Below are 22443 nucleotides of genomic sequence, written 5' to 3'. Positions count from 1 at the left end.
CAGTGTGTGAAAACCTTGTGAAGACTTACAGAAAACATTTGACCTCTGTCATTGCCAACAAAGGGTATATAACAAAGTATTGAGATAAACTTTTGTTATTGACCAAATACTTATTTTCCACCATAATTTGCAAATAAATTCATTAAAAATCCTACAATGTGATTTTTTTTCTCATTTTGTCTGTCATAGTTGAAGTGTACCTACGATGAAAATTACAGGCCTCTCATCTTTTTAAGTGGGAGAACTTGCACAATTGGTGGCTGACTAAATACTTTTTTGCCCCACTGTACATCACATCTCCAAATGAAATTCAGTCCACAAGTTCACCATCCTGCCAGTAACAAAACAATTTCCTGTCTAAGGTAGGGTTGTAGAATAATAGTGCAGACATCTCAACTATGAAATAACACATATGGAATTATGTAGTAACCAAAAAAAGTGTTAAATCAAAATATTTTAAATTTGAGATTCTTCAAAGTAGAAACCCTTTGTCTTGAGAGCTTTGCACACTCTTGGCATCCCCTCAGCTAGCTTCATGAGGTAGTCACCTGGAATGCATTTCAATTAACAGGTGTGCCTTGTTAAGTTCATACGTGGAATTTCTTTCCTTCTTAATGCATTTGAGCCAATCAGTTGTGTTGTGACAAGGAAGGGGTAGTATACAGAAGATGGTCTTTACCAAAAAGGGCTAAGTCCATATTATGGCAAGAACAGCTCAAATAAGCAAAGATAAATGACAGTCCATCATTACTTTAAGACATGAATGTCAGTCAATCCAGAAAATGTCAAGAACTTTCAATGTTTCTTCAAGTGCAGTCACAAAACCCATCAAGCGCTATGATAAAACTGGCTCTCATGAGGAAAGGAAGAGAGAGTTACCTATGCTGCAGAGGATAAGTTCATTACAGTTACCAACTTCATAAATTGCAGCCCAAATGAATGCTTCACATAGTTTAAGTAACAGTTGTAGCTGCTTTGCGTGATGTATTGTTGGCTCTATCTTCTTGCCCTTTGTGCTGTTGTCTGTGACCAATAATGTTTGTACCATGTTTTGTCCTGCTACCACGTTAGGTTGCTACCATGCTGTGCTGTTGTGTGTTGCTGCCTTGCTATGTTGTCGTCTTAGGTCTCTCTTTATGTAGTGTTCTCTCTTGTCGTGATGTGTGTATGTGATAAAAACGCACATTTGTTCTTAACTGACTTGCCTAGTTAAATAAAAGGTTGAATAAAAATAAATAAAGACATCAACATCAACTGTTCAGAGGAGACTGTGGGAATCAGGCCTTCATGGTCAACTTGCTGCAAAGAAACCACTACTAAAGGACAGCAACAAGAAGAGATTTGCTTGGGCCAAAAAAACAAGCAATGGACATTAGACCAGTGGAAATGTGCGATTTTTGGTTCCAACCTCCGTGTCTTTATGAGACTGCAGTAGGTGAACGGATGATCTCAGCATTCTGAAGTGATACGGAATCCAATCTGGTTTGCGCTTAGTGGGACTATCATTTATTTTTCAACAGGACAATGACCAAACACACCCCCAGGCTCTTTAGGGCTATTTGACCAAGGAGAGTGATGAGTACTGCATCAGATGACCTGGTCTTCACAATCACCTGACCTCAACCCAATTGAGATGGTTTGGGATGAGTTGGACCGCAGAGTGAAGGAAAAGCAGCCAACAAGTGCTCAGCATATGTGGGAACTCCATCAAGACTATTGGAAAAGCATTCCAGGTGAAGCTGGTTGAGAGAAAGTCAAGAGTGTGCAAAGATGTCAAGGCAAAGGGTGGCTACTTTGAAGAATCTCAAATATATTTTGTTTAACATTTATTTGGTTACTACATGATTCCATTTGTGTTATTTCATAGTTTTGATGTCTTCACTATTGTTCTACAACGTAGAAAATAGTAAAAATAAAGTAAAACCCTTGAATGAGTAGATGTGTCCAAACTTTTGACTGGTACTGTATATCTCTCAATATTTTACATTCAGCAGGTTTTGAAAGGACCGAAGAGTTTGGGCCGCTTCGTGTTTACATTTTTTCTGCTGTGGGAAAAAAATATTGCGATACTGGTAACGTCACAGCCCTAATTAGGCTACTTTCTTATTCTGACCAAATATACAGATGAGCATGTAACCAACATTACATTTCAGACAAACAACAACTCCTACCTACTACATTTGTAACTGAAAGATACAAACCAAGTTCTTGTTTACCAGGAAAATATAGTTAAATTGAAAAAAAGATGCAGCATGTGTAAGCAACAATAGGAGTTATAACCGCTGATATTCCTACCATTAAACCTAACCAAAAGTCTAGCTTATCCAGTTTCAGCGTTCCATAGTGACAAATAAAGCCACAAGACAACCTTCAAAATCTTATTAAGCACGATAATGTGTCATCTCAACAAATCAAAACATTCTCGCCAAATATCCACACAAGTCAAAATGTATCATCCAAGCCAGACACAGAGTCTGCTATATCAGCACTATTTTCTTCTGATTTTGTTTTATTACACTTACTTAGAGTAGCGCAGGAGTAGCCTAAATCCAAGAGTTGATTTACTGAAAGGATAGATTGGCAGCTGAACATCGTTTCATTTTATACATGGGAGGAAGCCTTGGTTAAGAGGTGGTCTAAAAAGAACATACAGAAGTCTGGCATTAGTCCTTCCTATCACAATATGCTCACTGGCCTCACACATCCCATAGCAACTACTCTACCACTGATGGAAGACATCTACACACAGACAGATGCTTCTGTGACGCCTTTCTGAAACACAGCAGGCTTTCTGAGACCCTCTAAAACAAATAGCCAGAGTTCACTGTACACACAGATGTCTGTGCAGAACTCCAAGCATCCCAGCAGCCCAAACAGGTTTATCTCACAATGTGTCTCATAAGCATAGGCATGATGTGTTCTGGATGCCATAAAGGGATAGACTAAGCCTTTTTAGATGGAAATGTGCATGTCCAGTTTAGACAGTGGAGTCATCATCATGGCCATGGGTAAGGAGTATTGATTGCAGCGCATTGTTCCATGCTGAATCGATAATTACATATCGCAATATCATTTCTGGACGATATATCAATCCTTCACTCCAAGGATTTGGATGTTGAATGTGCATAGTTGAATGTGCTGACAACAAAAATCACAAATTAATCAATGGAAATTAAATTTAATCAACCCATGGAGGTCTGGATTTGGAGTCACACTCAAAATTAAAGTGGAAAACCACACTACAGGCTGATCCAACTTTGATGTAATGTCCTTAAAACAAGTCAAAATGAGGCTCAGTAGTGTATGTGGCCTCCACGTGCCTGTATGACCTCCCTACGACGCCTGGGCATGCTCCTGATGAGGTGGCGGATGGTCTCCTGAGGGATCACCTCCCAGACCTGGACTAAAGCATCCGCCAACTCCTGGACAGTCTGTGGTGCAACGTGCCGTTGGTGGATGGCGCGAGACATGATGTCCCAGAAGTGCTCAATTGGATTCAGGTCTGGGGAACGGGCGGGCCAGTCCATAGCATCAATGCCTTGACTTGAATTAGGAGGAACCCAGGTCCAACCGCACCAGCATATGGTCTCACAAGGGGTCTGAGGATCTCATCTCGGTACCTAATGGCAGTCAGGCTACCTCTGGCGAGCACATGGAGGGCTGTGCGGCCCCCCAAAGAAATGCCACCCCACACCATGACTGACCCACCGCCAAACCGGTCATGCTGGAGAATGTTGCAGGCAGCAGAACGTTCTCCACGGCGTCTCCAGACTCTGTCACGTCTGTCACATGTGCTCAGTGTGAACCTGCTTTCATCTGTGAAGAGCACAGGGCGCCAGTGACGAATTTGCCAATCTTAGTGTTCTCTGGCAAATGCCAAACATCCTGCACGGTGTTGGGCTGTAAGCACAACCCCCACCTGTGGACGTCGGGCCCTCATACCACCCTCATGGAGTCTGTTTCTGACCGTTTGAGCAAACACATGCACATTTGTGGCCTGCTGGAGGTAATTTTTCAGGGCTCTGGCAGTGCTGCTCAAAGGCGGAGGTAGCGGTCCTGCTGCTGGGTTGTTGCCCTCCTACGGCCTCCTCCCTGTCTCCTGATGTACTGGCCTGTCTCCTGGTAGCGCCTCCATGCTCTGGACACTACGCTGACAGACACAGCAAACCTTCTTGCCACAGCTCGCATTAATGTCTCATCCTGGATGAGCTGCACTACCTGAGCCACTTGTGTGGGTTGTAGACTCCATCTCATGCTACCACTAGAGTGAAAGCACCGCCAGCATTCAAAAGTGACCAAAACATCAGCCTGGAAGCATAGAAACTGAGAAGTGGTCTGTGGTCACCACCTGCAGAACCACTCCTTTATTGGGGGTATCTTGCTAATTGCCTATAATTTCCACCTGTTGTCTATTCCATTTGCACAACAGCATGTGAAATGTTTTGTCAATCAATGTTGCTTCCTAAGTGGATAGTTTGATTTCACAGAAGTGTGATTGACTTGGAGTTACATTGTGTTGTTTAAGTGTTCCCTTTATTTTTTGAGCAGTGTACACACACAAGTTTGGGGTCACTTAGAAATGTCCTTGTTTTTGAAAGAAAAGCAACTTTTTGTCAATTAAAATAACATCAAATTGATCAGAAATACAGTGTAGATATTGTTAATGTTGTAAATGGATATTGTAGCTGGAAATGGCAGATTCTTTTATGTAATATCTACATAGGCGTACAGAGGCCCATTATCAGCAACCATCACTAGCCTTTTAAAATTAAAATGGTTTTTATTAGCTAACACAACGTGCCATTGGAACACAGGAGTGATGGTTGCTGATAATGGGCCTCTGTACGGCTATGTAGATATTCCATTTTTAAAAAGTTAAAAAGCCATTTCCAGCTACAGTAGTCATTTACAACAATGTCTATGCTGTATTTCTGATCAATTTGATGTTATTTTAAAATGGACAAAAAAACAACAAGGACATTTCTAAGTGACCACAAACCTTTGAACGGTAGTGCATATATATTTATATATATATTATTTATTTTTTACTGTAGGTAGCCTTAGTCTGCTGTACCTGCGTTAGTTGGCTGCATGCTGCACCACTGCTTATAACTAAATATATGTTAACTATAAGAAATCTAAGAAGTGTCAAATAAATTATATCCAGCTCAGGGCTCCAGCTTTGCATTTGGATTGATAACTTGCTAGCTGGCTAGATGTCCAGTGGCTAGATGTCCAGTGGCTAGATGTCCAGTGGCTAGATGTCCAGTGGCTAGATGTCCAGTGGCTAGATGTCCAGTGGCTAGATGTCCAGTGGCTAGATGTCCAGTGGCTAGATGTCCAGTGGCTAGATGTCCAGCTTCTTGGTTACAGCAGACAATCTAGCCTGAGTACTAGTCTCTTTGACTAATGGAATGTTACTGTAGCTATTGTCAAAAAGAGACTGGCCTTTCTGCCATCTTCAATGAATATTCTATCATTAATGAGCTCTAGGAAAACAGAGGAGTTGATCCTGATTCAATAAGTCTCATCCTCCAATCACAACTATTATCCTAATATTGGAACTCTATTTTTTCTCTCGCCACCGAACAGTTGGTATCCGGTTACTAAACAACCATTTTTTGTTTGTCCAACAGAAACCAGCATAGAAATAAGAATGAATAGAAAGGGTGTCTCCATCGTGTACAACAGTATGAGTCATAATACCTATAAAACCTAGAGGTCAAACAGGGAAATGGTTCCAATCCTTTTTCCACCATTCATTTTTCCCATAAAGGATTTTGGAAACACTTAAAATAAGGGCTGTGTTTCGTGTAGGTTTACCCTGGCGTGACGTTTTGATATCCATGTAAATCTCTTTGGGACAAGGTGACATATCAATATATTCGCCTATACCGCCCAACCCTAAAAACTGGATCTGACGAGCTAATTATTTCTCAATAGTGTGTTTCATTGGAAAACTTGATCAGCGGAAGGACTGACTGAATAATCTGACACGCAAGGAACAAGTTAGTAGCGGAAGGCATGGCGACTTTGATTGGGTTAGGTTATCTGAAGCTCTGATTAGGAGCCCAGCAGCACATTAAAAGCTGTCATTATTAAGTTCCCCCATAGTATTTATAGCTGTAGCTACTATGCCATTACATTTTTAAAAGGCACTGGTAACTAAAAATAAAGGACAAACATACAGTTCTGCAATTGTTGCATTGGACTCTTACATAAATATTGTCCCCAGAAATGAATGGCCTTTGAGGACAGGTCGGTCCATAGTGAAAGATCTACATGTGGATAGGATTTCAATCTCTTGGCCCCTGTGACAGGCTAATCGTTGAAATCCAGCACAAACTAATAAGAACAACGTTATCACAGCCAATGGAATTACTGAGACTGTGTCACATGGTTGAAGAAGGAATCCAATTGGAGGTACCAAGCTCCGGTTCATTCTGCCTCACTCCGTTGAACGTGTCATCAAACAGTGCCAGCTGGCTGGCGTGCCCCTCTGGGCCGAAGTCTGTCCCCCTGTCTGACCAACTCAGAGCCACAACACAAAATCCCACATTGTCCTGAGCCAATGACACTTCACTAGTGCCACTCAAAATAAAAATAAAACTGACTAAGTACCACTATTGCAGTGGAAGTTGGCTGCAACATAATACTCTTACATCAAGTTGTAAAACTCTCATAAGCCAATCACAACGAAGCCTACTTCCGGCCCTAAGGAAAATACAGACTAACAAAATGTTGAGATCACAAGTTGTTTTGCCCTTTGAAGTCACCCAATAAATCGAAAGCCGTCACTCTAGCCTCATTCCCAAGAGACCAAACAGTAGTAAGAAAGTACTTTGAAATAGTGTGGAGGTCACCCTTTGCGTTAGCATAGAATGGGACCTTTAAGATCTTGATCATATAGGAATAGCTCTGTGACAGGTAGACCTTGATTCCCAGACAGTGTATGGGTCACATGACAAGGTGAAAAGAAACGCTCGCTTCACCATTTCCGAGTTTATATAGCACAAGTCCTTATCACTGTTCGACTGTTTAAGGGAGAAATCAATAGTACTCGCAAGAGAAGTTGTCCCATTCAGAATTAGCTAAACGTTCCAGAATATTACTAGGAGAGCAAAGTAGCAGCAGATAAATAACTTGTCAGAAAGAACAGTAAGCAGTCCCCCCCATGTACTGGATAAAAACAGACTTACAGCTTGTTATCGGGTAGTCTAAATAGATGTATCAACAGTATCACAATGGGTTGTTTTTTTTTACATGTTGTAATTCATCCCTCTGGTTTAATGTGGGCAGTTTGCAAGCAGTTAGTAGGAGCTAAATCTGGTTGAAATATCAGAGCTCCTATTGCCTTCACCCCATTGCCCAACCTCGAGGACAGGAGAGTGCACTACCTGCTGACCAACACACACACGTACTTCAATCCTTTACGATCATGTTTAACGACCAAGGGCTCCCTCTCAGATTCATCACCCAAAAGCTATTTCCTCCTCCATTTCCAGGGATCTGGTTCTTGAATCAGACACGGGTGGATTATCATGTCAAAAACAATACTGTGGGCTCCACAAATAGCCTGTGGGCTGGGGTTGGTTTATAACAGCCACCGCTGGGCCTGTAATAGGAGGATGGTACGTATGATACTGTGGTGCGTCTGTGGGTTGCTCAGGCAGCCAACACACATCCAGTCTACACAGCAGCATCACACATCCCACCATAGCGCCTATTTATGAAGACAGTTGGCGAGGACTCCTAGGATTTTGGTGTGAACAAAAAAGTCCTATTAATGCAGAGTTCTCTGTAAGCTCCCCATTGCTAGTTTCTCTCCTACTTCAGGTGGGGTACTTGGAAATTAAAGCCTGGGCATAATACATATTCAGTCCATCAGTTCCACATGGCTAAAATAGCATTAGCTCAGCACAGCAGGCCTAGGTAACACAGTTGGTTGTGCTAGAGGCTTTGACAGACAAAGGCATGGAGATGAACCCAAGTCTTTCGCCATTAGCTGAGAGAACAAATAAAATCATAGGAATCTTATGAGAAAGAGTTAGAAACATAAAAGTTGTTGTGTACAATGCATTCGGAAAGTATTCAGACCCCTTAACTTTTTCAACATTTTGTTACGTTACAGCCTTATTCTAAAAATCGATGAAATAAATATCCTCAATCTACACACAATAATCCATAATGACAAAGAGAAAATAGGTTTTTAGAACTGTTCGCAAAAAAATTAAAAACATCAATACCTTATTTACATAAGTATTCAGACCCTTTGCTATGAGACTCTAAATTTAGTTCAGGTCATCCTGTTTCCATTGATCATCCTTGAGATGTTTCTACAACTTGATTGGAGTCCACCTGTGGTAAATTAAAATGATCGGACAGTGCATGTCAGAGCAAAAACAGAGCAAAAACCAAGCCATGAGGTTGAAGTAATTGTCTGTAGAGGTCTGAGACAGGATTGTATCGAGGCACAGATCTGGGTAAGGGTACCAAAACATTTCTGCAGCATTGAAGAGCCCCAAGAACACAGCCTCCATCATTCTTAAAATGATGGAGCCACCAAGACTCTTCCTAGAGTTGACTGGCCGCCTTGCCAAACTGAGCAATCGGGGGAGAAGGGCCTTGGTCAGGGAGATGACAAAGAACCCAATGGTCACTTTGACAGAGCTCCAGAGTTCCTCTGTGGAGATGGGAGAACCTTCCAGAAGGACAACAATCTCTGCAGCAATCCACCATTCAAGCCTTTATGGTAGAGTCGCCAGACAGAAGCCACTCCTCAGTAAAAAGGCACCTAAACGACTCAGGCCATGAGAAACCAGATTCTCTGATATAACCAAGATTGAACTCTTTGAACTGAATGACAAGAGTCACGTCTGGAGAAAACCAGGCACCGTCCCTAAGGGGAAGCATGGTGGCAGCATCATGCTGTGGGATGTTTTTCAGTGGCAGGGACTAGGAGACTAGTCAGGATCAAGGGTAAGATGAACGGAGCAAAGTAGAGAGAGATCCTGAATGAAAACCTGCTCTAGAGCGCTCAGGGCCTTAGACTGGGGTGAAGGTTCACCTTCCAACAGGACAACGACCCTAAGCACACAGCCAAGACAACGCAGGAGTGGCTACAGGACAAGTCTCTGAAGGTCCTTGAGTGGCCCAGCCAGAGCTTGGACATGAACTCGATCGAACATCTCTGGAGAGAGCTGAAAATAGCTGTGCAGCCACGCTCCCCATCCAACCCGAGATCTTGTGAGGATCTGTAGAGAATAATGGGAGAAACTCTAAAAATACAGGCGTGCCAAGCTTGTAGCGTCATACTCAAGAAGACTCAGGGCTGTAATCGCTGTTTTTTCTCTACCACATCTCCGGATTCCTACCGCAAGCTCTGAACCTTTATGCCGAATCATCGCAGCTAGCTAGCTGATATCCGAGTTGCTACTCCTGGCTAAACACCAGTTAGCCTGGAGCTAGCCTCAAGCTAGGCCCATCTCCCAGCTAGCCGGAGAAGTTCATTCAGCCAATTCTTGGGCTACAATACATATTTTGCCAATTGGCCTGGATCCTTTTACTGCCGACACGGAGCCCCGCCGATCCATCACGACTGGTCTGCCGACTAAATCGTCCGCGGGGGTTTCAACAGGCTCTTCCATTGCAAAGACCCACGGGCCGTAGCTGTCTGAATCGCCGGGTCTTCAGCTCGCCTAGCTACTTACTGGAACCTATGATCACTCGCCTACGCATGCCTTTCCCTAATGTCAATATGCCTTGTCCATTGCTGTTTTGGTTAGTGATTATTGTCTTATTCCACTGTAGAGCCTCCAGCCCTGCTCAATATGCCTTAGCTAGCCCTTTTGTTCCATCTCCCACACATGCAGTGACCTCACCAGCTACTAGATGGTTCGATGGAGTCTCCAGAGACAACCACTCCCATCGTCACTCAATGCCTAGGTTTACCTCCACTGTATTCACATCCTACCATACCCTTGTCTGTACATTATGCCTTGAATCTATTCTTCCGCGCCTAGAAATCTGCTCCTTCTACTCTGTTCCGAACGCATTAGACGGCCAGCCTTTAGCCGTACCCTTATCCTACTCCTCCTGTTCCTCTGGTGATGTAGAGCTTAACCCATGCCCTGCAACCCCTAGCTCCACTCCTATTCCTCAGGCGCTCTCATTTGTTGACTTCTGTAACCGTAAATGCCTTGGTTTCATGCATGTTAACATTAGAAGCCTCCTTCCTAAGTTTGTTTTATTCACTGCTTTAGCACACTCCGCCAACCAGGATGTCCTAGCCATGTCTGAATCCTGGCTTTGGAAGGCCACTAAAAATCCTGAAATTTCCATCCTTAACTATAACATTTTCCGACAAGAAAGAACTGCCAAAGGGGGCGGAGTTGCAATCTACTGCAGAGATAGTATGATAGAACTCTACAGGCCATCCAGGTCTGTGTCCAAACTATTCGAGCTTCTACTTTAAAAAAAATCCACCTTTCCAGAAACAAGTCTCTCACCGTTGCCGCTTGTTATAAACACCCCTCAGCTGTGCCCTGGACACCATATGCAAATTGATTGTCCCCCATCTATCTTCAGAGTTCGTACTGTTAGGTGACATAAACATGTCCCAGTTTATCACCCCGGCTGTCCTACAATCTATAGATGCCCTCAATCTCACACAAATTATCAATGAACCTACCAGGTACAACCCCAAATCCGTAAACACGGGCACCCTCATAGATATTATCTTGATCAACCTGGACCTCAGGGATCATTGGCTCATTGCCTGCGTCCGTAATGGGTCTGCCCCTAATCACAGTCAAACGCTCCCTATAACAATACAGCAAGCAGGCTTTTCTAATCGACCTGGCCCGGCTATCCTGCAAGGACATTGACCTCATCCTGTCAGTAGAGGATGCATGGATGCTCTAAAGAAAAAGTGTTTTCCTCACCATCTTAAATAAGCATGCCCCATTCAAAAGAATATAGAACTAAAACAGATATAGCCCTTGGTTCACCCCAGACTTGACTGCCCTTGACCAGTACAAACACATCCTGTGGCGTTCTGCATTAGCATCAAAAAGCATTGCTTTGCTTTATCTTGGCCAGGTCGCAGTTGTAAATGAGAACTTGTTCTCAACTGGCCTACCTGGTTAAATAAAGAAAAAAAAATGTCAAATTAAAAAAAATGACCCAAAAAAGTACAGTCAAGTGCTCAAAAAAACAAAAACAGACGTTGCAAGAGGCCTTTGCCCGCGGCACACCAGTCGGAAGTTTACATACACCTTAGTCAAATACATTTAAACTCAGTTTCACGATTCCTGACATTTAATCCTAGTAAAAATTCCATGTCTTAGGTCAGTTAGGATCACCACTTTATTTTAAGAATGTGAAATGTCAGAATAGTCAAGAGAATGAAATAAATAAATCATCGCATTTTCAATGGGTCAAAAGGTTACATACACTCAAATAGTATTTGGTAGCATTGCCTTTAAATTGTTTAACTTGGGTCAAACATTTCGGGTAGCCTTCCACAAGCTTCCCACAATAAGTTGGGTGAATTTTCCACCAGTTTCCGCAGTTTCCTGGTGGAATGCAATGTCATCGGCCATAATCATCCAAAAATGCTGATTACCGACTTAAGACTTGAAATTGGTCGACCTCCGATTGTGATATGTATCGTTGTCAGGATATGAAATTACCTATATCGGGATATGAGATTTTGGCCATATCACCCAGCCCTAACTGTCTGTGTGTGTAAAGTGAAATAATGCTGTTAAATTCAGCTTTGTGACGATAATTCCGAGGCACATGATAGTCCAGGCAGGAAAGAACACTGATACTACACACACACACACACACACACACTTACTGTACTGAAGCTCTTCAACTCGCCTTTCATATACATTTAGGACTAATAGGAAACATGATGGCATTCTTTTTATACCAGGATACTCAACATGAACAGCTCACAACATTACAAAAATACATTCTTCATGCTTGATCACTTTTGAAAAATGTATCCTAATTTCTATGGCACTGCCTATAACTAACTATAAGAAATCTAAGTGTCAAATCAATTATCTCCAGCTAAGGCTTCCAGCTATGCATTTGGTTTGTTAACATGCTAGATGTCAAGATCAAACTTCTTGGTTACAGCAGACATTCAATCCCCTCCTGGAGCAAGATCCTTGTTACCTAAATTGTTTTGTACAAGGGGGGGGAATACATTGGTTTTTAAATAGCACCCCTTGTGTGCACTTCCAGTTTTGTGCCAAAAATCTCCCCCTGACAGAATTGTCCACCCCTTTGTGGTCTTCATTTCTAAGACTTGCTTGCTAGATGAGATTTCTGCTCTTCACTCAGTTGTCAATTTAGCCTACATTTCACTGATGTTACTAGCAGAAAGCAATGTCTGCAGTTTTTGGTTTGGCTATTTCTTTCAAGTGTATGTGGGGCGTTTCTAGCTTGTATGGCGCCCTGGGTGAATCCCCTCTTCAGCGCCCGTGTCCTCGCCGCACCCAGGGGCCACATGCGGCCCTGCCAATGTCTCCCGTACATAAATCCTCTACTGATTTGTATTAGTCTATAAATAAATCTCTTTGCCAAAATTTGTCATCTCTCCAATATCTTATTCGACTAGTATTTGAACGTGTTTTTTTTTATTTAACCAAGTAGGTCAGTTGAGAATAGGTTCCCAACAGGTTCCCATTTACAACTCCCATGACCATCTCGGAAACCAGATTGCATAGCGGAGAAGGTACGGTGGGATTCGAAATGGTTAGTGAAATGTTTGTTAACTTGGCTTTCGAAGATTTTAGAAAGGCAGGGCAGGATGAATATAGGTCTGTAACAGTTTGGGTGTAGAGTGTCTCCCCCTTTGAAGACGGGGATGACCACGGCAGCTTTCCAATCTTTGGGGATCTCAGACGATACGAAACAGGCTAGTAATCGGGGTTGCAACAATTTCAGCAGAAGATTTTAGAAAGAGAGAGTCCAGATTTTCGAACCCAGCTGATTTGTAGGGATCCAGATTTTGCAGAACATCCAGATCGCTGATTTGGGTGAAGGAGAAATGTGGGAGGCTTGGTCAAGTTGCTGAGGGGGGGTGCAGAGCTGTTGACCGGGGTAGGGGTAGCCAGGTGGAAAGCATGGCCAGCTGTAGAAAAATGCTTATTGAAATTCTCAATTATCATGATTTATCGGTGGGGACACTGTTTCCAGCCTCAGTGCAGTGGGCAGCTGTGAGGAGGTGCTTTTATTCTTCCTGGACTTTACAATGTCCAAGAACTTTTTGGAGTTTGTGCTGCAGGATACAAATTTGTGTTGGCTTTCCTAAAAGCTAGCCTTTGCTTTCCTAAATGCCTGTATATATTGGTTCCTAACTTCACTGAAAAGTTGCATATCGCGGGGGACATTTGATGCTAATGCAGTACGCCACAGGATGTTTTTGTGGTCTGGAGTGAATCAAGGGCTATATCAGTACCTGGTTCAAAAAAAACATTTGAATGGGGCATGCTTAATTAACCTCTTACACTTATGGTGGCGCTATTTCATTTTTGGAAGAAAAACGTTCCCGTTTTAAACAAGATAATTTGTCACAAAAAGATGCTCGACTATGCATATAATTGCTACTGTTCGAAAGAAAACACTCTGACGTGTCCAGAAATACAAATATCTTCTCTGTGCGTGCCCTTTAACGTGAGCTTCAGGCAAAACCAAGATGACTTGGCATCCAGGAAATGACAAGGATTTTTGAGGCTCTGTCTTTCATGATCTCCTTATATGGCTGTGAACGCAAGAGGAATGAGTCTGCCCTTTCTGTCGTTTCCCCAAGGTGTCTGCAGCATTGTGACGTATTTGTAGGCAGATCGTTGGAAGATTGACCATAAGAGACCACATTTACCACGTGTCCGCCCGGTGTCCTGCGCCGAAATTGGTGCGCAAAAGTCACCTGCCAGTATTTTTCCATGGGGCACAGAGAGAGAAGCAAGCTTCCACGAACTGCATGTCAATGAAGAGATATGTGAAAAAACACCTTGAGGATTGATTCCAAACAACGTTTGCCATGTTTCGGTCGATATTATGTAGTTAATCCGGAAAAAGTTTCACGTTGTAGGTGACTGCATTTTCGGTTCGTTTCGGTAGCCAGGCGCAATGTAGAAAACGGAACGATTTCTCCTACACACAGACGCTTTCAGGAAACACTGCGCATCTGGTATGTGGCTGGGAGTCTCCTCATTGAAAACATCAGAAGCTCTTCAAAGGTAAATGATTTTATTTATTTGGTTATCTGGCTTTTGTGAAAATGTTGCGTGCTACATGCTACACAAAATGCTATGCTAGCTTTGCATACTCTTACACAAATTAGTCAATTTCTATGGTTCAAAAGCATATTTTGAAAATCTGAGATGACAGTGTTGTTAAGAAAAGGCTAAGCTTGAGAGCAAACGCATTATTTTAATTTTATTTGCGATTTTCAGAAATCGTTAACGTTGCGTTATGCTAATGAGCCTGAGGCTTAGTCACAATCCCGGATCCAGGATGGGGAGTTTCAAGAGGTTAAGATGATGAGGAAAGCACTTTTAAAGAATATCCAGGAATCCTCTACTGACGGAATGAGGTCAATATCCTTCCAGAATACCCGGGCCAGGTCGATTAGAAAGGCCTGCTCGCTATATAGTGTTTTAGGGAGCGTTAGACTGTAATGAAGTGTGGTTGTTTGACCGTAGACCCATTACGGACACAGGCAATGATTGCTGAGATACTGGTTGAAGACAGCAGAGATGTATTTAGAGAGCAGGTTGATCAGGATGATATCTATGAGGGTGCCCGTGTTTACGGATTTGGGGTTAGACCTGGTAGGTTCATTGATCATTTGTGTGAGATTGAGGGCATCTAGCTTAGATTGTAGAACGGCCGGGGTGTTATGCATGTCCAAGTTGTCACCTAACAGTACGAACTCTGAAGATAGATATGGGGGGGGGGGCAATCAATTCACATATGGTGTCCAGGGCACAGCTGGGGGCCGAAGGAGGTCTATAACAAGCGGCAACGGTGAGAGACTTGTTTCTGGAAAGGTGGATTTTTAAAAGTATAAACTCAAACTGTTTAGGCACAGACCTGGATAGTGTGACAGAACTCCACAGGCTAACTCCGCCCCCTTTGGCAGTTCTATCTTGTCGGAAAATGTTATAGTCATGGATGGAAATTTCAGGATTTTTGGTGGCTTTCCTAAACCAGGATTCAGACACAGCTAGGACATCCGGGTTGGCAGTGTGCTAAAGCAGTGTATAAAACAAACTTAGGGAGGAGGCTTCTAATGTTAACATGCATGAAACCAAGGCTTTTACGGTTACAGAAGTCAACAAATGAGAGCGCCTGGGGAATGGGAGTGGGGCAAGGCGCTGCAGGGCCTGGATTAAGCTCTACATAAACAGAGGAGTAGGAGAAGGGTGCGACTAAAGTCTATAAGAACTGGTTGTCTTGCGCGTTCGGAACAGAGAATAAAAGGAGCAGGTTTCTGGGCGCGGAAGAATAGATTCAAGGCATCATGTACAGACAAGGGTATGGTAGGATGTGAACACAGTGGAGGTAAACCTAGGCATTGAGTGACGATGGGAGAGGTGGTCTCTTGAAACACCATTTAAACCAGGTGAGGTCACCGCATGTGTGGGAGGTGGAACAAAATGACTAGCTAAGAAATATTGAGCAGGGCTGGAGGCTCTACAATGAAATAAGACAATAATCACTAAGCAAAACTGCAATGAACAAGGCATATTGACATTAGCGAAAGGCATGCGTAGACGAGTGAGCATAGGGTCCAGTGAGTAGCTAGGCAAGCTGGAGACACAGCGATTCAGTGTAAGGATAATAATTCAACCATAGTTGTTCTGCAATGTTTATTGCTTGCCAACATTTTACTCCCTCTTCTATGTTTAATATAACACACATACAGTTGAAGTCAGACGTTTACATACACCTTAGCCAAATACATTTACAAACTCAGTTTCACAACTCCTGACATTTAATCCTAGTAAAAACTACCTGATTTATGACAGTTAGGATCACCACTTATTTTATGAATGTGAAATGTCAGAATAATAGCAGAGAGAAGGATTTATTTCAGCTTTTATTTATGTCATCACATTTCCTGTGGGTCAGAATTTTGCATACACTAAATCAGTATTTGGTAGCATTGCCTTTAAATTGTTTAACTTGGGTCAGATGTTTTGGGTAGCCTTCCACAAGCTTCCCACAATAAGTTGGGTGGATTTTGGCCCATTCCTGACAGAGCTGGAGTAACGGAGTCAGGTTTCTAGGCCTCCATGCTCACACACGCTTTTTCAGTTCTGCCCACACATTTTCTATAGGATTGAGGTCAGAGCTATGTGATGGCCACTCCAATAGCTTGACTTTGTTGTCCTTAAGCCATTTTGCCACAACCTTGGAAGTATGCTTGGGGTCATTGCCCACTTGGAAGACACATTTGCGACCAAGCTTTAACTTCCTGACTGATGTCTTGAGATGTTGCTTCAATATATCCACATAATTTTCCTTCCTCAAGATGCCATCTAGTTGGTGAAGTGCACTAGTCCCTCTGGCGCAAAGCACCCCCAACAACGTGATGCTGCCACCCCCGTGCTTACTGGTTGGGATGGTGTTCTTCAGCTTGCAAGCATCCCCCTCTTTCCTCCAAGCATAATGATGGTCATAACGATGTCCCCATGTGCAGTTTCTGGCTTTTTTTAAATGGAGGTTTTGGAGCAGTGGTTTCTTCATTGCTGAGCCGCCTTTCAGGTCATGTCGATATAGTACTCGTTTTACTGTGGATATAGATACTTTTGTACCCTTTGACCCCAGCATCTTCACAAGGTCCTTTGCTGTTGTTCTCGGATTGATTTGCACTTTTCGCACCAAAGTACGTTCATCTCTAGAAGACAGAACACATCTTCTTCCTGAGCGTAATGACGGCCCCATGGTGTTTATGCTTGTGTACTATTTTTTGTACAGATGAACGTGGTACTTTCTGGCGTTTGGAAATTGCTCCCAAGGATGAACCAGACTTGTGGAAGTCTACACTTTCTTTTTTTTCCCTGAGGTCTTGGCTGATTTATTTTTCCCACGATGTCAAGTGAAGAGGCACTGAGTTTGAAGGTAGGCCTTAAAATACATCCACAGGTACACCTCCAATTGACTCAAATTATGTCAATTAGCCTATAAGAAACTTCTAAAGCCATTACATAATTTTCTGAAATTTTCCAAGCTGTTTAATTAAAGGCACAGTCAACTTAGTGTATGTAAACGTCTGACCCACTGGAATTGTGATACAGTGCATTATAAGTGAAATAATCTGTCTGTCTAAACAATTGTTGGAAAAATTACTTACACTATGTCATGCACAAAGTAGATGTCCTAACCGACTTGCCAAAACTATAGTTTGTTAACAAGAAATTTGTGGAGTGGTTGAAAAACTAGTTTTAATGACTGCAACCTAAGTGTGTATGTAAACTTCCAACTGTACATTCATTATTAATTTTGGTTGCCTATCCTGACGTAAAGTTTGTTCTATAGAAAGTATTTGACTCTGATGTGTGCCACAAAGTATTTGACTAGCCACAAAATTAAGGAAATTAGAAAGGGGTGAGATTTTCACCACCGGTAATACCGTTTATGCCCAACCCTACTTTGTATATTACCTAAACTATCAACATATTAAACATATTAGTTTACTATACACTTCAAGGGTTGGTGACAGTTGCCTCTGAACAGTGGGAGGCACCAACCAGCAGATGAGTAGTGAGTGCACTGTGTCAGCCAAATCAAAGCAGATGTCCTCCTATCTGACCAAAGGAAAGAAGTGAAAACCAAAGTTGCTGCCAAAGAGACTAGATGGTCCCCAAAGGCATTGTTCTCAATGACCCTCCCCTTTTGCCACCAATTATTTCACGCCACTAAAAAAAGACCAATTTAACAATGATACTCAAACTCTCTGAATATGGACATTAGCAACTAGTAACAATAAATGTTTAAATACAATGTAACTGCGTGGCATGCCCCCCATTTCACACAGGAGTGAACACGGTTGCTGTCTGTGTTCTAGCTAGTAGTAACCACTAATGTATGGTAGTAACTAGCTCAGTTAGCTGCAGTTCATCAGCTGTTCATGTTAAGACAAAGAAGCCATTCTCGTGACCCACAAGGAAGATGACCAAAAATAGCACTGACACATGTGAACGACAGCACGCACCAAGACAAGCGAGGTAACGCTGGGCTAACCATTCTTCTATGACCTGGATATAGTAGGCTATAGTATAGCCAAGTCTTCTGGGAAACATTGAAAGTAACATGTGTCATGCGAGTACACAGCTATATCAAAGACGTGACCAGTTTCGGCATTGTTATCTGACAGGGCGAGCTAGCCAACTCATACGAGCGAACGTGCTTACTCAGAAAGAAGAAAAAACATTAATGCAACGTCCGATCACAAGAATTGGACAGCTACCTAACGTTAACAAACAGATGGGTGTTTAGCCAGACACGCAACACGACAGTCCCCTTGTCTTGTTTTTGCCGCACTACTTTGCGCGCTTCAAAGTTGGCGCTAAATGTATTCACAAATCAGGACAACAGAGTTTTCTAGAACAAACCATCGGTGTTTTTCAGCACCAAGGCGGGGAACATGTTGTAAAAAAATATTTTTAAAAATGACAGTGTAGCTATGAGAATGACTTTTAGCTAACAATTGCGACATCTCAAAGAAATTAGCTAACGTCACTCATTCGTAAACAAAATGCGCAATCATAAATTGCAGCTATTCGACGAGCGCTACAAATTACTGCAATAATTTACTCATTTGTAAAATACTCTACAATTGATATGAATGTACAAGTAGTTTTCAACAAAAAGTTTAATACAATTTTCTAAGGCAACAGTACCTTAGCGTGAGAAGAGTAGTTTATCCTCAACGCTGTCCAGATTAGATTCCGAATTTACGAAATAGTGAGTCGCCGCATGGATATCCCCCAGCTCATGTAGTGACGGGTGTATTCATTACATCTTGTAATTTCTGACCGTTTCTGTTGCACAACGTTTTTCAACAGACGAAACGTTTTGCAACATACTTGGCGTAATGAATAAACCCCAGCAGGGCCACGTTCAGTTACCATACGTTGTTGAACATTGCAGATATAAATACCATGAATAGAGCCGACATGATTCCTTGTTCTACGTGTCTCTATGTTTACATATCACGTTTATATCTGAACTTTACAAAACGTCGTGTTCTGCTAACGCGCCCCATCACTGATTTATAGGACTCTCCCCTTGACCAATATGACTGAGAAATATCACTAACTATTTGGTGATCATAACCTAAAGATACTATCTATCACCAAAGCATTGATTTAGGTAATTAATTACTTTTCAAATAACATTCACCGAATACAACATATATTCTGCAACAGGTTTGTGAATCATTTAATCAATTGATAGTGTCAGAATTTGATCACTTCCCCTTCTATAGTCTCCCTGACTATAGAAGGTTATAGCTCAGCCTCTGAATGTCAAATAAACTAAACAATAATATCTCAATATGCATCAGAGTCACATCTTTCCCGGGTATTTTACAGCTTGTTTGTAGCATTAAGTACTGTTATTTTTCTTATAAATCTTAAACTAACAAGGGCTAGGCCTGTGCTTTAGGATATGTAAATAGTGCATAGTGGGTGGAGGAATTGACAAACACATCTATGGATAGAGCAGCCTATAGCCTAATTTATTGCATAGGAAGAAATAGGCTCCAATGCAAAGCCCTCTTGTTGTTAGTAAAGTCTCATTTAGATGAAGACATTGAAATGGATTATGCCTACTCAAATATGCCTACATGCAGCACAATGAGCTGCTCCAAGTTTCTGCACCACAATGTAAATTACTTGAATCTGGCTTATTGTGAAGTCAATAATCGATAAATACATCATGGGCAAGAAACATATTGTTTTTAATAAAAATCTATTATAGTTGTAGCAAGCTATCAAAGTTGACCTCTGGTCCTCCTCATATTCGCGCTCTCCTTCTCAAACTGGTAACCAGACAGGAATAGGTGAAGTGAGAGGTTTTACGCTCGCCAAAATCTGGCCAAAATAAGACCCATGTGTTTCTATGGGCATATTTTGGACCTAAGCTTTTGCCTGCCTTTCCACTTTCAGGGCAACGACTCCTATTGTTAGGACGAAGACATGAGCATTTCGTCATTATATACAGATCTCCGTGGTAACATGATAGTTCTACTTCATTCTACGGGGGGCCTTAGGGGTCATTGTGTTGAAAGAAAAACAGGCCAGGCTTATCAGTTCTCAGTTTTTTCATCCTTTCCCTCAATTTTTAAATTAAGTCCCTCAATATAAAAATGCATACCCTCAGATCTCTCCTGCCGATTCGAACACACCCTTATCATGGATTGATCAGAGTTAATTGAGTTCTACTTCAATCTTGGTTCAAAATATAAATATTTTCTTAATTATTTTAATATATTATTGAGATAACCTCATTCATTTACAGATTTGACTTCATTTTCAGAACCATGGCTGATATGGCTGACTTGATAAATGATGGTTCAAATGATAAGCTACTCCTGACTCCTTGTGGATTCGTGTAGACTCTCTCTAGGCAAATCAATTTTTTAATGGTGTGAGGCAATGCCTTTTTTTTAAAGGTATTCGCTTTTGTATTAAAGGGAACAAAGAAAAACAAATGGAGGAAACGGATGAAAAATCTGACTACATCAAAATTACTACCAACTGTAATTACAGTCAATAAAAAGTGCAAGTAAACATTTGAGGCCAGTTTAAAATACTCACTTGGTCTCAAAAGGCAGCATGATTGAAGGTTCAAAACGTACTTTACAATCGTATACCCCTTAGGACCCTACTGTGAAAGTATTCACCACCATCGCTCCTCAATTACCACTCACGCACAGCAAGTCACAAGGCTGACTTGTGATTTACAATTCAAACCATACAGTAGATCAAATCAAGTTAGGGCGAGATAACGCCAGAGCACATCCAATAGGACTTAGGCTCTTACGAGGGAGGTATAGTCTGAAGACATACACCTGACTGGTATTATGAGAACATTCAGCTTGCCCTGCTTGGTCATGGGTCAGCAGCAGTCATCACTCCCAACCGAAAGAGCATGTACATTCCACTCTGAAAAGTGGCACTTGTTGTCAAAACACAATCTTGAGTTGATTTGAGAAATGTTCTCTATCCACTGCCGACAAACAAATTGAAAGACTTGGTGAAAGAAACATAATTACATATGTTTGGGGAAGATTTACCATAAGAACAAATACTCTCTGAAAGTGTGTGGGAACTTTTACAATTCCATGTCTGTTTTGTCATCTCAAAACTCAACAATCTACTTTGTTAATAATAACAAAGTGTCCTGGGTGAGGTTGGATATTGAAGGTGCTAAAACTGACTTTACAACGTGGAGCTGAGTTTCAGAATCAAGCTAATAGCATTTCCATAGCACATCCGGTATTACAATCAAGAGAAATGTGCTGAAGACAAACAAGGGAAATATGCATGTATCAGGTATGAAGTTAAGACCCAGATGCAGACAATGTCGAATTAACAGGTTGGCAGGCAGGCTCAGGGGCAGGCAGAGTGATCAGGCAGGCGGGCTCAGAGTCAGGACAGGCAAGGGTCAAAACCAGGAGGGTGAGAAAAGAGAGACTGCGAAAATCAGGACCTGAGAACAAAAAGACAGGTGAAACAGATCAGGGTGTGACAGTAACCCCCCCCTGTGGGGCACCACCTGGTGTCCTACTTGGGCGCATACCTAGTTGACCGGGGTGCCGGCGGTGGAAGTCGGCGATGAGGGCTGGGTCCAGGATGTCCCTAGCGGGGACACAGCACCTCTCCTCCGGGCCATAACCCTCCCAGTCAACCAGGTACTGATTACCCCTGCCCCATGGTCGAACACTCACAGGCTTAATCCTAGACACATGGAAAGTAGGGTGAATACGGGGGAAAAGGGGTAACAAAAGATGAACAGCAGTGGGGCTAATGACTCTAGAGATGGGGAACGGGCCAATGAAACAGGGGTAAAGTTTACAGGACTCTACCAGGAGGGGCAGGTCCTGGGTGGAGAGCCATACCCTCTGCCCGAGCCGATAGCGTGGAGCAGGGGTCCGGTGGTGATCCACTTGTCGCCTATACCTGGAGGTGGTCTTCAACAGAGCGGCCCAAGCTCTCTTCCAGGTATGGCGACAGCGGCGGATGAACATCTGGGAAGAGGGATTTCTGACTTCCTCCTCTTGCTCGGGGAAGAGCGGAGGCTGATATCCCAAGGAACACTCGAATGGTGAGAGACCCGTGGCAGAGCAAGGAAGGGTGTTGCAGGCGTACTCAACCCATATCAGTTGTTGACTCAACCCATATCAGTTGT

At 42.5% G+C, this 22443-nt stretch overlaps 1 protein-coding gene across 3 annotated transcripts in view; it reads right to left on the bottom strand.

Annotated features, from left to right (window-relative positions):
• Positions 1–22443, bottom strand: part of slc29a1a (solute carrier family 29 member 1a) — a 64831-nt gene that overhangs the window by 10252 nt on the left and 32136 nt on the right. Inside the window, exon 1 of one of the 3 annotated variants that reach the window (XM_064932696.1) lies at positions 18930–19162. The exons of 1 other annotated variant lie outside the window; for it this stretch is intronic. The gene's annotated coding sequence lies outside the window, so the exon portion shown is untranslated. Of the gene's footprint in view, positions 1–18929; positions 19163–22443 lie in introns of those variants that run through there. One more of the 3 variants, XM_064932698.1, reaches the window with a different exon arrangement.

Source organism: Oncorhynchus masou, chromosome 23 (assembly GCF_036934945.1).
Source record: "Oncorhynchus masou masou isolate Uvic2021 chromosome 23, UVic_Omas_1.1, whole genome shotgun sequence".
In the NCBI taxonomy this organism is placed as follows: Eukaryota; Metazoa; Chordata; class Actinopteri; order Salmoniformes; family Salmonidae; genus Oncorhynchus; species Oncorhynchus masou.
Note: the sequence above shows the minus strand (reverse complement) of the source record. Positions and strands in the feature narration are given on the sequence as shown.